Source organism: Zingiber officinale, chromosome 3B, assembly GCF_018446385.1.
Source record: "Zingiber officinale cultivar Zhangliang chromosome 3B, Zo_v1.1, whole genome shotgun sequence".
Taxonomy (NCBI): Eukaryota; Viridiplantae; Streptophyta; class Magnoliopsida; order Zingiberales; family Zingiberaceae; genus Zingiber; species Zingiber officinale.
This window is the reverse complement of record NC_055991.1, coordinates 25,203,964-25,216,407: the sequence shown is the minus strand read 5'-3', so window position 1 is coordinate 25,216,407 and position 12,444 is coordinate 25,203,964.

Below are 12,444 nucleotides of genomic sequence, written 5' to 3'. Positions count from 1 at the left end.
TTATTCTATTTTTCAAATTATCAGGATAAAAATTATAATATTTTAAATCAAAAATGAAAAAAAAAAAACAGAGAGAGAGAATAAAGTACGGTTAAAAACATGCCGGTGCTAAGAGCAACCACAGTGGGAGCTCTTTCCGAGCTCCCACTGTGACGTGGAACGAGTGAAAAACCTCCCTCCCATAGTGGGAGGGAGGTTTTTTTGATTAAAACGAAGAAGCGGCTCTGCCGCTGCAGAGCCGCTTCTTCGTTCTTTTAATTTTTTTTTTTATTTTTTTAATAATTAAAAAAAATCAAAAAATCTGGATGAAAATCTATAAATATGAGCACTGCTTCTCATTTCAGTGAGCACAGCGCCGTTGAGCAACGGCTAATTTGTAGCCGTTGTTCAACGGTTATAATTTAATTTTTTTAATATATAAAAAATCTATAAATATGAGATCTATTTCATTCATTCCATTCATTCCATTGCTATCTTTGCTCTCAATTCAATTCTTCCTTTCATTCCCTATTTGTATTCGAGATGGATGAAAATCTCAATACTTCCTTTACAAATCTTTTGAATTCTTCAAATACGGAAGGAAATACATCTTCTCAAAATACTCGCATTCCTCCAAATATCCAATATCCTCAATTTTTCTCTCAACCACAATATCCTCCAAATTTTCAAAATATTTCATATGTTCCACAATATTCTCCAAATTTTCCAAATTTCCAAAGTTCTCAAAATTTTTTTCAACCGTGGAATCAAAGTAACACCGCCTCAGCTCCATTTGGTATGTATCCATCCCAAGACTGGTCAGCAATGGGTAGCCAACTTGGGATGTCTTATCCTTACGGGGTTTCTCCTAATCAACCACCTGTCATACTTTCAAATGAATCTAGAAGGGCGACTATTGATCCATCTATCAGCGACAAAGAATCTCTAACGCCATCATCTGTTCCAGCAACTCAGGTGCCACCACACTCATCACAAGAAGAGCGTGAAGTTGAGCTGGAGGAAAATGAATCGAAAAGAAGATTCTGGTCTCCCGATGAAGATGTGGTCCTTGCGAAGTCATGGGCAACTATAAGCACTGATGCAATCATTGGTAATGACCAGAAGGATCAAGCTTTTTGGAAACGTATTGGTGATTACTACAACAAACATCGTCCCACTGGATCTATGATGAGAAGTTATCAGCGTCTGAAATCACATTATTACAGGTTTGCACCGATGGTAAATGAATTTTCTGCAACTTATAATAATTTTTATACTCATCGGCAAAGCGGTTGGAGTGACGAAAATGTGTTGGAGAATGCACTGAATATGTGGAAAGCCAACAACAACAACAAGGATTTTAAGTATATGCATGTGTGGAGGGTTCTCAAAGACTACGAGAAATATACTCCACAATCAGTTGCTCATTACTCTAACAAGAAGGCAAGGACATCCGAGTCAGGAGGAAACACTTCAACATCAAATCCAGATACAAGTGTTGATTTAGATGACTCTGAAGTCCGCATTCGTCCGATAGGGCAAAAGACAGCGAAGAGGAAGGGCAAATCTAAAGCCAGAGAGGGCGACACAATGGAACATAACATCGACAAAGAATGGCAAGATATTAAAGAATATCAAATGCAAAAAATGGCTCTGCGGGAAGCCGAGATCTTTCATAAGGATTATGAAATTCTTATGAAGGATATCAGTGAGATGACACCAGGACAACTTTATTTACATGAGAAAATGGTGGAAAAAATTAAACAGAGACATGGTCTGGTGTAGATGAGTTTACGTTTATTTTTATATATTATTATAATGTATGTCTTTTCATTTGATGCAATGTAATATTTATGTTTTTTTTAATTATTAATGTTATTTCATGTTAGCAAGTGGTAAATTTAAATTTTATAAAAATTTAATGGTGTATAATGTAAAATATGAAGGATAAATGAGAATTATATATAATGAAAAATGTGGGACCCATGAAGGAGTTGTTGAGAGGTTTTTTTATAGTGGAAAGAGATGTGAGGTTTTTAACTTTTGATGTGGCGCAGACGTGGTAACGAAAGAGCTCACAGTGAGGTTTAACCACTGTGGATGCTCTAAACAAGGTTCATGGCCGTTTTTTTCCTCTGCTTTTAGATTGGAAAAGGCTGTGTCCACGCCCCTGTTCCTTCCCGCTCAACCTTTAATTGCATAAAGCTTGTGATGATTTTTCGCTATACGATCGTAAACTTTGCTAGATTCCTGATCGTAAAGCTAGAAATTGTATGTGCACGTGTGTGACGAAGTAATCGAGCTCATCAGGAAGCTTAATCAGTGTTCCGGTTCAGTTTATTCCATCTGTTATGCGAGAAGGAGAAGCTGTCGTGTCGCCATGGCTGTCGCTCTGCTTCTCTCACTTATGAAGTTGTGATGATGCCGGTGCTTTTGCCCTTGCTTTCCCAAGCAGCCGAAACCATCAAGTCCGGTGAGTTCCTGTGCGACGACGACCGGCTGATCTCGGCGCACAGAATCTTCGAGCTGGGATTCTTCAGCCCCCCGCAGTGGTCCCGCCGCGACGTCGGAATCTGGTACCACAACTTTTCCAGCGTCACCGTCCTCTGGGTCGCCAACCATCTAAAACCAGTCATCGTTGTGGACGGCAACCAACCGGACACTGTGGTCCTTCCCCGCCGTCCTGCCCTCCAACACAATTGCCTGTTTGCTTCAATGATCAACTCAAACTGATGTGTAAAGTAATTATTTCATGTAGATGGACTTAGAAAACCATTAAGTGAAGGAGTATCAATGCGTTCCAGTTTCAATCGAACTCCGAGTGACTCAGAGTCGTTCATAATCGATGATGAAAACGATAAGTTGTCAGAGTTACAATTGTGGAGTTTTGATTCTGTTCTGTTTGCCACCAAAGGTTTTTCAGATTCAGAATTGATTAGTGGAGTGGGTTCTGGCCCTGTTTATAAGGTTACTCATTGTATTCGTCTTCTGAAGTTGTATATCTTGATTCAAAGAAAACTTGTAATTACAGGGAACAGCATTTGATGGCCAAGATATAGCAGTAAAAAGGCTATCTAGAAGCTCAGGACAAGGCATTGAGGAATTCAGGAATGAAGAAAAGTGATCTCCAAGCTACAGCACAGGAATCTGGTTAGCCTCTTGGGCTGTTGCATTCATGAGCACGAGAAGGTAGTATCTACGAATACATGTTGATCCGGTGGTAAGGACGGGGACTCTCGTTGGCAGGAGGTCAACGACACATGGAGGTCAATGGTCAAGAGGGTCAACCCCAGGGTCAGGCCGAGTGGATAGATGTCACGCCGAACAGACCGGCGGGCCACCCAAGCATCCGGCTGATCGGACATCCGACCAAGGATCCCCGGACCGAATGAAAGACAACCTGACTAGGGTCGGGTTTCCGATGCTCAAGGTAAAAAGGTTTCAGACCCGAGCGGACTGTCCGTTCGGCCGGGGCACAAGGCAACAAAGACAGGCAGGAGCAATCTCATCCGAGCATACGACCGGGAGTCCTCCCAGTCGGACTGATACCTACAACCGGGGCAGAAGTGATATGCCTGCCGAGCGGCCGAACCGCTCGGCCCCTGGAACAGACAAGAGGCGCAAGAGGGCAAAGGAGACAAGGGATAACATCATCCTCGAGACATCTGCCGCCGACAGGCAGCAGGGTTGGCGGTCGAGCCGTACACAGGATCATACGGTGGAAGCTTCCACCGTCACATCCGGGATATGCTCGGACGATTGCGGAATGGCGCCAGGGGTACTTTTCTGATATGGGCTCGTTAAGGTATGTTTGGGGAAGCGTGCACGCATCAAGAAGTGTGCCCGCGCCTCCCAGGGGTCCTATATAAGGGCCCCCAGACGTCGACAAAGGTATGTGCAATCCTCACTGTAGCCACAGTTACGCTGTCTCTCTCATTTCTCGTTGCCTGACTTGAGCGTCGGAGGGCCGTCGTTGGGAAACTCCTCCCGACTCGGCTTCTTTACAGATCCATCGGAGATATTCATCGCCGACCAGAGACAACGAAACGTGTCACGCCCCCAACATCCGTCGATCCAGCGCTCGGACAAGATCACGTGCCCAACAAAAGCTTAGATGCATTCCGTTATGGTCAGTGTACTGCTCCTATAATCTCCCACGTATTCCATTTGTCATTCATGGTTTGATCAAGCTCGTGTTTGTTTCGTACTCGACCAAGAAAGCCCTTCTGGATTGGAACACAATGTACACTATCATCGAACGGATTGCCCGGGGGCTGTTGTTATACCGCCACAGAACTCGAGACTGTGAATTATCCATAGGGATTTGAAACTAGTGATGGTATCCCGGATGACTCTCAGAACTCGGCCTTATTTCACAATCAATTAGTGTTCTTTTCCGAGCACTCGGCCTCACTTCCCGATCGGTCAACCCCTTTTCTCGGGTACTCGATATAGGATCGAGATCGACGCTAAAGACAATGAATAATGTTAAGAATTTTTATAACAAGAATGTAATGAACAAATAGTAATTGAATTAATCAGAATTAACATAACAAAAATAATAAATTAACTTAGACTAATTCAATCAAATAAAACAAAGTTAATAATAATATCTAACACTTTAAGCATACAAATTGATCAACCAAGCAAGAAGTATAGATATACAACAATTTAAAAAATTAATTATTATTTTAAATTTCTCTTCTATACAACAATTTAAGCGTGATGAATATGATATAGAGTGTGAAGTCATTTGCACTTGACTAGATTAATCTGTCTAGTTTGGTTTTGTCAAGCAATTCTACATACTTAGACTTGTGCCAACCAATCTCGCAACTAATTTCACACACTCGGACTTGAATCACCTAGAACCTAACTACTTATTTGTCTGCCAAGTCTTAATCACTTGAACTTCAATCACCTAGCCTCCAACTAGGAATTTATTTACCAAGCCTTAATCACTTGGACTAGATCAACCTAGCCTCCAGTTATGAATTTGTTTATCAAGCTTTAATCACTTGGATTTGATTTACCTAGCATCTAGATAGGAATTTTGTCTGCCAACTTAATCACTTGGACTTGATTCACTTAGCCTCCATATATGAATTTTCTCTACTTGATTTTCAACCAAGACATAGCTCATGCATGATTCCCAATATATAGGACTTAGATGTCTAGAGCCACTAGGACTTGATCATTGCCTAGTTCGCAACCATGACTTTATAACCTATCAAATATCCTACACCTATAAACTTGACATAACTAGTTAGATCACAATTAACCTAATTTTAACCTTACTCATAAATTAAAACTTTGAGTTAAATGTTGTACACCCAGCGCTAACAATCTTTCTTTTTTTTAATAATATGAAAACTAAGTTAAAGTTAGTAATTAATAATAAAAATAAAATTTAAATTTATATTCATGGTATGAAAAGAAGATAGAGTTAGTGCAGTAATACATGAAAAAAAATGAAATTTAACTACTCCTTAATTATTTCTCCCCTTAGTCAGATAAGGAATTAAAATTGGGAAGTATTTTTATACTTTAACCCTTTACTTTTCTCCCTCTTTTTTATATATCAAAATGGCATAAATAGAGCAAATATTGAATCAAGGCATATGAGTAAGTATAAGATTGCAAAAATTAATGAGATAGAGAATAATTAATTTTGCAATTAGAAAAGTCAACTGTAAATAGAGTTTAAGTTAGACTATAGTCAAATAATTAAACCAAACAAGTCAAGGGATTAATTAACTATAAGTCATACTAGAATCAAGTATAAGTTTAGAAGCATTTTGAATAATTAGTTAAACAATCTTTAAGCAAATAAGCTTGACATTAGATATGTGATGAATTAATAAGCTTAAATTTAAGTCAACAACTTTGAAATCACATGAAGTCAAATATAGAATTGAAAGTGAGTACTAGACTAAATATATTTAGTAATCAAGTAGGACTTGCAAATGGAATAGTCAACATAAGCAACATTGAAAATATTTTCCAAGTCAACATTAAAATTAGTCAACTAAAAGTCACTACAAGTCAATGTGAGTTCAAATAAGTTAGGCCATGCCCAAGAATTAATCAAGCATGTAAGCAATAGACTTATAACAAGGCGGGACTTAATAACTTAGGTTTTGAATGATAATTAACTTAACACTACAAAAAATATAGTTTCCTGGGACAAATTCTGGATCGAATTTATAAAAAAAATTCGTTACAAAATTTTTGGGACGAATTCTGCCACGAAAAATTTTTCATCCCAAACCTCTTGTTGTCAACTTTTTGAACGAATATTTTTTTGTTGCAAATTTAGCAACAAATTTGGGGACGAAATTGGCGACGAATAATATTTTCGTCCCTAAATTCGTCGCCAAATTTGCATCAAAAACTCTATTCGTCGCAATATTGCATACAATTTTGGAAAGAATATTTATTTTGTTGCAAACTTAGCAACGAATTTGGGGACGAATTCGGTGACGAATTATTTTTTTGTTGCCAAAGTCGTCGCTAATTTTCATCAAACCTTTGCAACGAATATTATTCTTGTTATAAAATTTGCGACGAATTTGACAACGAAAATACTAATTTAATTTGCAACAGATTAATTTTTGTCTCATATTTCGTCCTAGATTCTGGGACGAATCTGTGTATTCGTCCCAGAATCTGGGATAAATATGTTGATTCGTCCCAGACTCTGGGACGAATCTGTGTATTCGTCCCAGATTCTGCGATGAAATTTGGAATGAAAATGATTTTGTCGTGAAATTATCGATGTACAGTATTTACGATAAGTTGGCGACAATTTATTTTCGTTGTCAAATTCATCCCTAAATCAAAAAAAATTCCAGAAATAATTTATTTCTATAATTCAATCAATATATATATATATATATATATATATCAGTTTTGTTCCACTGCGAAACAAAACTTGCGCACCTTTGCGGACCGCCCTCGTGGCACCGTCCGCGTCACCTTTTCTCTCCCTTAGAAAACGCCACAGTCCTCCTGCCTAAGCCCTAACTCAATCTACTCCTCCTTTTCAGCATTTCTTCTCGCCTCCTTCCTCGCGGGTTCTGCTGTGGAACAAAACAGATCTTCTCCAACCTCGCGATCCTTCTCGCCTCCGCAAAGGTCGGCTTCCATCCCTCGCGAGGATCTACAACGCCGCCGCACAGATCTGCCGCCTCGCCCTTCTTCTCGCCTCCGCAAAGGTCGGCTTCCATCCCTCGCGGGTTCTGCAACGCCGCCACGCACATCTTCTCCACCTCGCCTTCCTCTCGCCTCCGCAAAGGTCGGCTTCCATCCCTCGCGGGTTCTGCAACGCCGCCCCACACAGATCTTCTCCACCTCGCCCTTCTTCTCGCCTCCGCAAAGCTCGGCTTCCATCCCTCGCGGGTTCTGCAACGCCGCCCCACACATCTTCTCCACCTCACCTTCCTCTCGCTTTCGCCGCGAGCATTACAGAGGCCGACGGTCTATCTAGGGTTTCAGGCGCCGCCTCCACTCATCAAACCCAACGATTCTAGGGTTTCTCTCGGCGCGACGAATTTCATTGCAGGTAAAACCTCATTTTTAAAAATGTTATTGTTTCTGTTTTTATTTATGGTTTCGGGTTTTAATCTGTAGCAACGCCGAGAAGTGCATGATCAATGTGACATCAATTAACAAGAATCTGTGATTTGTTTGAGTGTCTATTTATGTTGTAATTTGCAATATCAATGTGATTAAGAAGTGCATAAACAATTTTTGATGGTTTCTATTTTTATTTATGGTCTCTGTTCTTAATCACATTGGGCAAATAACTGAGGAGTCAAATTGGCTATGTATCATCCAAATATGCTTCCTTTAGTATGAGGAGTCAAAGAGAAAGTGATATGCTAATACAAAACAAAAATATTGAGATACTAGTTGTTTCTAGGCTACTTCCATTCTCAGAGCTTATACCAATTTTGAGATACTAGTTGTTTCATGATATCTAGGCATGTCATTCAAATGATATCCTTATTTCGGTTATATCTAATATTTGAGATACTAATTCAACATGGATCATGAAACTTACTATTAAACACAGTCAACCTTTAAAGTGTAGAATTGTGTCAATGGATGGTGTGCACCTACTAAAGAGGAGGGTTTAATAGTTGTTTGCATAAGTGTGATTAAGAAGTGCAATATGTTTACTAATGATTTGTTCTTGTCTAAACAGTGCATATACAAATCTTTCTATAGTTATATTCTTGTAGCGCTTTAAGTTGCAATCATTTCTTTTGAATGCTCCATATATTGTCACTTGAATACCATCTATATTTTTCAATACTTATTCAAACTGCTATTGTTTAACTTAATTTTGTTAAATTTTACTTTTAGGTTATTATTGAATGGCATCATCAAGTAACAGTAGCATCAACCATACCAAATATGAAACTGTACGATGCAAGGATTGCGGATTAACAGCATTTGTGCTAGTCTCAAGATCGATCAAGAACCCAGGAAGATTATATTATGGATGTAGGCAGCATGGATGGTTAAAGTGGGTGAGGTCCGATACTAGACTAAATGTAGACACTAATGATATACATTTTAGGATGTTGCCAAGAGTGGAGTCAAGAGTAGAAAGTGAACACATTGCTTATCCTAGACATAATATGAGAAATTGGAATGTACCACTTATGGTTTGGATATTAGTGATAGTGAATTTATTTCTTTTGGCTATATACTGTTAGAGTGTATACTAAAAGCCTAGCTTTTGGTATAAACATTAATCTAGAAATAAGAATCGCATTGGTCAAATGTCTACATTTATGATAAATGTAGTTGCTCAATTAATTTATATTGTAGATAACATGGTGTGTGGTGTCACATACAGAAGATCATGTTATCGGTTCCTTATAAATTATAAACAGTAGCTCACGACCAAGATGGAAAGGAACAAACCATTGGAAGATCGTAGTGTAATTAGATATTAGTTTATCTTAACTATATGATTACACTAGTACACTTAGAGTGTATTGAGTAGGACCATTTGAGGTCGTTCCTTTTATACTGACTTTATAAAAGAATAAAGACCTCAATTATTATGGAAGTGTGTGCTCTTAATCCTAATACAATAACAAGCACATATATTTGATATTTATTTCTTTAATTTATCAATGGGTGAGATTTAGTTCGATAAATCAATAAACCCGATAAGTTGGGAAATGGTATCACTTATAGTGTGTGTTGTTGATTATAGAAGGAAACTGTGTCCTAGAGATACTAGGTTGATAATGTCCTCAAGAGGAGCTCATAAGGATTGTCATGTTAAACCCTGCAGGTGGACTTAGTCCGACATGATAATAAGGTTGAGTGGTACTACTCTTGGACTTAGATATTAATTAAATGAGTTGTCAGTAACTCACTTAATTAGTGGACATTCGATATCTTAAACACAAGGAGACTAACACGCTCATAATAAGAAGGAGCCCAAAATGTAATTTGGGATTGGTGCGTAGTTCAATAATAGTTCTTTAGTGGAATGAATTATTATTGATGAAATTAAGTTGTGTGCAGGCGAACACGGATGCTTAATTTCATCGGAGACCAAAACCAATTCCTCCTCTCGGTCCCTATCGTAGCCTCTAGTATATAGAGATTTATACCCACCTTCTTACCCATCCAATGGGGTCGGCCAAGCTAGCTTGGAACCCAAGCTAGGGCCGGCCAAGATCAAGTGGATGAGTCATGTAGGTGGTCGGCCAAAGCTTGGGTCCCAAGCTTAGGTGGCCGACCACTAGAATATTAAAAGGATTTTATTAAAATTATTTCTTATGTGGATATCATGATTTTAAAGAGAGTTTAAAAATTAAAAATTTCCTTTTATAGTTTTCTACAAAAGATTAAGAGAAGAGATTAATCTCTTTCCTTATTTGTAGTTTAAAAGGATGGTTTTAATTTTGGTAAAACTTTCCTTATTTGTAAATCATCTACATGTTTAAAGAGAGTTTAAAATTTGAAATCTTTCCTTATTTGTTGATTAAAGGAGGATTTTAAATTTTAAGAAAACTTTCCTTTTAAACCATGTTCATGATTTAAAGAAAAGTTTAAAATTAATAATTCTCTTTTATTAGTTTCTACAAAAGATTGAGAAAAGATTTGATATCTTTCCTTATTTGTAGATTAAAAGAGATTTTAATTTTTAGAGATAACTTTCTTTTATCCACATGTTTAAAAGAAAGATTTTAATTTATTAAATTTCCTTTTATAAACCAATCATGAAGGATTAAATTATTGGAGAAATTTTATAAATTTCTGGAGACAAATTAGGAAGTTTTAATTAATTAAAACTCTCCTTGTTTGTAGCTTTGGTGTGGCCGGCCATATAGAATTGAGAAAGAAAATTGTTTTAATTAAATAAATTTTCCTTTTCATGGAAAAAGAATTAAGGAAGTTTTAATTAAATTTCCTTATTTGCCAAGACCAAGGATTATAAAAGGGGGTAGAGGGGCTTCATTGTGAACAACCTCTATTATTTCTCTTCCTCTTTTCCTTGGTGTTGTGGCCGGCCAACCTCTCTTCCTCTCTTCCTCTTGGTGGTGGCCGAACCTTCTCTATTTGCTTGGAGCTCTTGTGGTGGCCGGATACTACTTGGAGAAGAAGAAGAAGAATGAGACAAAGCTTGTATCCCTTGGAGCTTGGTTGGTGGAAAAAGATCTTCATCTTTTGGAAGCTTTGTGCTTGGCCGAAACTTGAAGAAAGGAGAAGAAGGTGCTTTGGTGGATTCTCATCTCGGAAGATCGTTGCCCACACAACGTCCGAGGTTAGAAGAGGAATACGGTAGAAGATCAAGAGGTCTTCCTAAAAGGTATAACTAGTATTTTTCTTTCCGCATCATACTAGTTATTTTTGGAAATAATACCAAATACAAGAGGCTTACGATTCTAGTATTTCAAATATGTTTTTCGAAGTTGTGTTCTTTTGTTTTATTTTTCCTTGTGATTTGATTGTTTTTTTTCGGTTAACCTAAAGTTATTTTAGGAAATTAAATATTAGATTTCTATAAAAGGTTTTGTCTAGTCGGTGGTGGTTGCTCCCATATCCAAGAAGGCCATGTGCCTCGCCACATCAGTACTGGGAACCAATTATGGAAATTAATATTTAATGGAATTAATAACTTAAGGTGATTTGGGTCGAACGTGTTAAGTTCAAGGAGATCCAAGTCAAAACCTAAAGAACAAATAGATTAAGTTTTGGATCAAACGTGTTAAGTTCCGCAGGCGATCCAAAATTTAATTTAAAAGAACACATGGTAGCTAGGAAAAGGTTCAGACCTTTGTACAAAATTTTTGTACAGTGGAACCTCTAGGCTTTTCGAGTAGCAACCAACAATTGGTATCAGAGCTAGGGTTTTGCCTCTGTGTATTTGGTATTAGTTTAATTATGCACATGTCATACATAATTTAGGCAGGTTAATAGTAGGATGTGCTAACTTTGTGGATGCAGGATCCAACTATTATGGCTTATAGTTATTATGTGTGTGATTGGACCCTTGGACATGTCAAGGGCATTTATATGTGTGTGCATGATTGTATTATAAAATACAGCAGGAGCTGTATTTAGTTTTATTAGGATTTTATTTTGATCTAGATACATGTACATTCCTTTTATGGAATATAGGATCAAAAATGTAAAATTCTATTTATGTCGCGGATCGAATCTTGCAAAGCGTGGAACCTTCTAAGGACCAGAGGCGCAGCGGAACTAGGAGCAAGATGGATGCGACAGCTAGACCAGGTGGCAGTGGCCAAATATGGCAGCAGCTTGGGATGACAACACACGGAGGACAACTAGAGATAAAAGCCATAATAGTTAAAAATTAGATTTTCTATTTATTGCTTTTATATTGTGCTGTGTGTGCATGTTGGTTTACATATTTAGTAGGCTAGCATAGTTAAAATTCCTCATTTATAAATAACTAAGTGGGAGAGGGATTTTTAAGTAAATCCCATGGTCTCCATTACTGGTTTGTAAGTGATGCAAACAAGCTTGCGCGTTGGCTCTGAGTGCCTTCCTCCATAACGGATGAGCTTGTTTGCGGATCACTAGAACAGACTTCCATTTTGGATGACTATAGGAAGTTAATTAAGAGCGTGTGATCTTCCCCAACGGAAGGGGCATAATCTTATTAATGGACTTAGTGTCAAGTAATGGTATACACTTAGACACATTTAATAGTATCCTCCCCAACGGAGTCACTACTATCACTTGTGTGACCAAAGGGAAACCAACTATTGATTTGTCATAAAATTAGATTGGCAATATAATAAAATTAATAAACCCCTCTTACAAATGTTTGAATTTGTATACGTCCACACTAACGTGGCATACAAGATTCATGGTGTTTGAGGTAATTTTATTTGTCAAAAAGTTATATTGACAAGATAGTCAATGGGTAAAACCCTCCTCTTACAAATGATGAATTTGTAT